The sequence below is a fragment of the Chrysochloris asiatica genome, unplaced genomic scaffold (assembly GCF_000296735.1).
Source record: "Chrysochloris asiatica unplaced genomic scaffold, ChrAsi1.0 scaffold00103, whole genome shotgun sequence".
Classification (NCBI taxonomy): domain Eukaryota; kingdom Metazoa; phylum Chordata; class Mammalia; order Afrosoricida; family Chrysochloridae; genus Chrysochloris; species Chrysochloris asiatica.
In genome coordinates, this window is record NW_006408621.1 from 294,440 (window position 1) to 300,539 (window position 6,100).

Below are 6,100 nucleotides of genomic sequence, written 5' to 3' on the forward strand. Positions count from 1 at the left end.
AAAAAAAAAAAACACGCTAAATTTTAAATGAGCACCACAATCACCAACAATGAGCCCTGGAATGCATCCAATTGACTTGCATTGGGTAAGTTTGTTTCCCCTGCAGTAGTACGCTGAATCTAGGCACATTCTGGATGAGTATATTCCTACATTCATCAATGTGAGGAATAGTTTCAGTTTAGGGAGTTTGCAGCAAGATGTACAAACAGAAAAAGAAAAAAAAAAAAAATACTTGAAATGATCAGTAGAGCTGTACTCGTTAGTGAAATCAAAGAATCCAAGTTATCCTGCATCAAGCAAAAATGGAGAAGGTTGATTTTAATCAGAAGTTTCTGCCCTCCTGAAGGTAGGCAGGGCTGCAAAGATCAGGAACCCTTTGAACACAGGTGTGGCTGAACCTGCAAGAAGGACTGAAAAGGCCTCTTACCACATCCTCTGTTAAACTTTCATCTTTGAACTTAAAGCATATAATATATTCTGCTCTCAATCATCCATAATTGGATTATCTTTCCTACGAATTTCTCACTGTCACTGGCTTTGTCATTATCTGGAGCTAACAGTAGAATTTGGCCCAGAAATCCAAGACTGCCATGGAAAGCACAGAAGTGTCTAAATCTGTGCATTGGGACTGTAGTCCATGGTCAAATGGCAAAACATCAGGATACTCCTCTCCTTAAAATAATCAAGATATTTTCCTTCTAGAAGAATGGCAGACAACAGTTATTTTTATATATAATTAAGTAGAACACTCTTTTAACGTTTGTTTGAAAGTCTAGTACCTCTGTGATAAGAATAGAGTGCATTTATTGTTAAATTGCTTCTCTGTGGGTGTTCCTGATAAAGCTCACTAATATTGTGATTACCAAATATTATCTTTCTATCAAGACTCCAGGTTCCATATTTTAAATGTTCACATCAGACAGCAAGATCAATTAACTCACAGCATTCAGAGGTCTTGGAACTTCATGAGTCAAGAGTCATGGAGAACCAAGGAAAACCTTGATTAGCATGAAATATTTACAGCTAATTATACATCTGAGCAGGCAAGATCAATATGATACTACAGAGTCTCACTCTCTAATTACCTAATGGAGCAGGAAAATGCCTCTTAAATGAAAGAAATAGCTCATAAACACGATGCTGGAAATGCTGATTCTGAAAGCAACTTGGAGGTACACATAACAAAGACTGTTAAGCCAGTGAATTTTCACCTCTGTTGGTTCACCTCCATTATACTACTGACTCTGGCAAGTCATTGATCCTCTCAGTGCCAACTTTTTCATGTACAAAGACAAGGAGCCAATTTAGTGGGACACAGCCATCAATTATTATAAATGTATTACAGCATGAAATTCACCTCTTATTTTCTAAACTATGGAAGGTGGCTAAAATAATATATCTTCTCCTCAATTGCCTATGGTTTTTATAAAATCGTACTTTTATAAAAGTATGTAAAAGTAAAAACACATGCTTTTCCTTCCCTTATATTAGAAAGTACTGAAAAGGAGTCCTGGTGTGGCTCTGTGGGTTAATGCGTCAGACTGCAAAGCCGTTTGAACTGCAAGGTTGGCAGTTCAAGCTCACCAGCGGCTCCTCAGAAACCCTATGGATTGGAATCAACTCGATGGCACTGAACAAAAACAACCATAACTTACATCCGAAATAAAGCTCTTCATTCATGAAATTGTGCCTCATACTTTTGTAACGAACATTTTTATAGCAATGTTCAGTTCATTTCAATGTATCACATCAATAAAGCTTCTATAGGTGAGTCTGTAGGAGCTCTGGTAGAGTAATGGTTATGAATCGGCTGCTAACCTCAGGGTCAGCAGTTTGAAACTACCAGCTCTTCCACGGGAGAAAGATGAGGCTTTCTGCTCCCGTAAAGCCTCGGAAACCCTGTACAGGGTTGCTATGAGTCGGAACCAACTCCACAGCACATAACAACAACAACAACAACAACAACAACAACAGGTGGGTCTGTAGAACAGATCCCAATAAATATTCAGGGCTCAGTTCTAGATAGAACAATGTGCATTAATCATGGAGCTGCAGAGCTGACACAAGGTATCCTGAAATCCCAGTGGTTTCACTTACAAAAGGTTTAGTTCTTGCTGCTTCACTTTTATAGTTGTATGGTGACAGCAGGTAGATAGATGTTAAGATGCTAGGTTCCAGGAGAGGCTCAGGCTTCCTCTATCTAGTGGCTTTGATGCCCAGGGAATCTCAGACTCATCACTACTAGCATTTTGGACTGGATAGATCTTTGTGTGAGAGCTGTCCTGTGAAATGTAGGATGTTTGGTAGCGCCTTGCCTTTACATATGAGATGTCACTAGCATCGTCTCTGTTCTGGCAACCAGAAATATGTTCTCTGTAAAGAGACAAAATCACCAGTGATTTTGTCCTAGGGCCTCAGAGTCCCTATTAGATCGTCTATATTCTGCCAGAAAATAAAAGAGACGACACAACCACTCTTATGCTTCCCAACCTTAAAGTCACATGCTATTTGGACTAAAGTTTCACTGGGGAGAACCAGTGAAACACATGATGCCACCTAGAATCAAGAAGGTAGGGAAATGTATTCAGGCTGAGTGATCAGGAAGAAAAGTAGAACTTAAATGTGTTGAGTGCCAGCTGTGTCTACCAGAGATTGTGTATAAAAGAGAAATGCAGACACACAAGAGACTCATAAGGTAGCAAAATATTCTGAACATACAGGTGTCTTCAGCCTTTTTCTTCTACTCATTCTTTTTTTAATTGAATGGCCAACAGATTTCTTTGTCTTTTCAGGATGCAGAACTGAGGAAAAAAGAAAAGGGCTATAAGGAAAAGAAATATACAATCTAAGACTATAGAAAATGTTTTAGTTTGAACGTTGGAGGCATTTTTTCAGGGATCTTGAGGGAGACAGGGTTGGGAGGATTATGGTTTATGAAGAAAGTAGATATGAGAGAAATCGGGATTTCATAAAAAATAGACCATGAGCAAAACTGATGTTATCTCATGTGAACTATCATCCAATGCACAATAAAAGCTTTAAAAAGGGGGCTGCAATGGTACATTGACAGGGAAGTGCCTGAGGTTCAAGCTGGGTTCCGACAAGGATGCAGAAATAGTGGTATCATTATTAATACCAGATTCATCTTGGCTGAAAACAGAATACCAGAAAAATATTACCTCTGCTTTACTGACTATGCAAAGGCTTTCCACTATGTGGATCATGACAAGCTATGGACAACATTGCAAAGAATGGATATTCCAGACCACTTTATTGTGCTCATGAGAAACCTGTTGTTTGAACAGAACAAGGGGGCACTGTATGGTTTCAAATCAGGAAATGTGTGTACCAGGGTTGCATTCTTTTACCATAGTTATTTACTCTGTATGCTGAGCAAATAATCTGAGAAGCTGGATTATTTGAAGGAGAATGTGGAATCAGGATTGGAGGAAGACTTGTAAACAATCTGGAATGGACAGGTGATACAACCTTACTTACTGAAAGCAAAGAAGACTTAAATACTTACTGATGAAGATCAAAGACCACAGCCTTCAGTGTGGGTTGCAACACTTTTCAAGATAAAGAAAAAAAAAAAATCTCACCACTGGATCAATAAATACCATCATGATAAATGGAGAAAAGATGGTCAGAGACTTCATTTTGCTTCCATCCACTATCAACATTCATGGAAGCAGCAGTCAGTAAATGAAATGATGTATTGCATTAGGCAAATCTGCTGCACAAGAACTCTTTAAAATGCTGAAGAGCAAAGATGTCAATAGATTTATTTGTCTAAATAAGGACTAAGGTGCACCTGACCCTAGCATGGTATTTTTAAAAGCTTCATATGCCTGTGAAAGTTGAACAACGAATAAGGAAGACCATAGAATAATCAATGCATTTGAGTTATGGTGTTGGAGAAGAATGTTAAAAGTACCAGGACTTCCAGAAGAACAATCATGTTTGTTAAGGTGGAGGGTCAGCAAAAAAGAGGAAGACCCCAACAAGGTAGATTGGTACAGTGGTAGCTGCAATGGGATCAAGCTTAACTATGATTGTGAGGATGGCTTAGGACTGGGCAGTGTTTTGTTTTGTTGTGCATATGGTTACTATGAGTCAGAGTATATTAAGCAACCTTATGCACAACAGAACAAAACAAATGAGTATAAATGATTATACACATCAGGAAACCAAATGTGTATAAACGATTTAATAGGAAAATAATTCATTCTATAAACATTTACCCAAATCACAATAAAATGTCTTTAAAAAATAGTCCATGGATCCCCACTGATAGTTTGCATCTTGTCTAGATGGACCTGGTGAAAGGAGATGGGGATTGGATTCTTTTGATTCATTAGTGAGTAATTGTTATCATGACTAATTGTGATTGTCACAACTATAAAGGTAGAAGATGTATAACAAAAAGGGATGACTAGTTAATTTTACATGCCAGGAAAAGAGGACCCTAGAACCATCAAAAGGGAAGAGCATGGGTGAAAAGTGGGATCTTAATCAGAGGTGATGGCATAGAGAGATAGAGAAGCTGAGGACTCTAGACTAGACTCATGGAAAGAGAAAGACTGTGTGCTAGTGGGCAGGTGGTGACTTGAAAAATGTATTCTTTGGTTGTTTAAATTATTATATATTACTGCATGATTTTGTGTATATCAAAAAGAAAAAAAAGAGGGACTAGAGGAAAATATATTGTTAACCAAGGGCGCATGGAGGCAATTGTAATCATAGCAATGAAACAAAATACCATTGATTGAGTGCAAAACCAATGTTCTCCCATGTAAACTATCACTCAGTTCACAATAAACACTTAAAAAAAAAAGAAGAAATCAAATGAGATCACGTAAACAAATCAGATACAAGAAATTGAATAACACCCTGTTTACAAGTTATTGGATACTAGAACAAATAAAAAGCCAAATAAAAAAATTCATTGGATCAATTGAGAATGAAACACAACATACTAAAACCTTTGGGACATGGCAAAAGTGGGGCTTAGAGGGAAATTTACAGCAATAAATGCACACATTCAAATAGAAAAAAGAACCAAAATCAACACATTAACACAACATCTCCAACAGTTAGAAAAATAGTGGCAAAATAACCCTACTATCACGAGGAGAAAAGAAATAATAAAGATTAGACAAATAAATTTATTAGAAAACAGAAAAACAGTAGAAAGAATCAACAAGATTTAAGTTGGTTCTTTGAAAGTATTAATAAAATTGACAAACCATTGACAAATCTACCAAAGAAGGTACAAATAACACACATAAGAAATGGCATGGGTGACATCACAACAGAACCAACAGAAATAAAAAGGATCATAACAGAATATTAAGAAGAATTGTTCTCCAATAATCTTGAAAAATAAAAGAAGTGGATACTTTTTTAAGAAAAACATGACCTAACTAAACTAACAAAGAGTAAAATAGAAAACTTGAACAGACCAATAGCAAAAGAAGAAATTATCAAGTAATTAAAAAACTCCCAACAAACAAAAAGTCTGGACTGAAATTACATTACTTATGATTTCTACCAAGCATTCAGATAAGAGACAGCCTGAAACCAATTTTAGTCAAACTATTACAGAACATAGAAAAGGATAGAAAACACCCAAATACATTTTATGAAGTAAGCATAATCCTTATAGCAAAACCTGGTGAAGACATTACTAAAAAAGAAAGTTATAGAGCAATATCCCTCATGAAGTCCTGGTGTGGTGCTATGGGCTACTGTGCTGGACTGAGAAGTTAGCTTGAACCACAAGGTCGGTGGTTTAAACTCACCAGCTGCTCCTTGGAAACGCTATACAGGGTCACAGTGAATCGGAACTGACTCAACGAAACTTAACAACAACATCCCTCTTGAACATAGATGCAAGAATTCTTAAAATAACCCTAGTCAATAGAATTCAACAACATATCAAAAAAAATAAATAATAATACATAACCAGTTGGGATTCATACCAGGGAAGCAAGGATGGTTCAATATTAGAAAAAACAATCTATGTAATCAACCATACTTATAAAACAAAGGAAAAGAACCACATGATCATATTGATTGATACACAAAAGGCACTTGA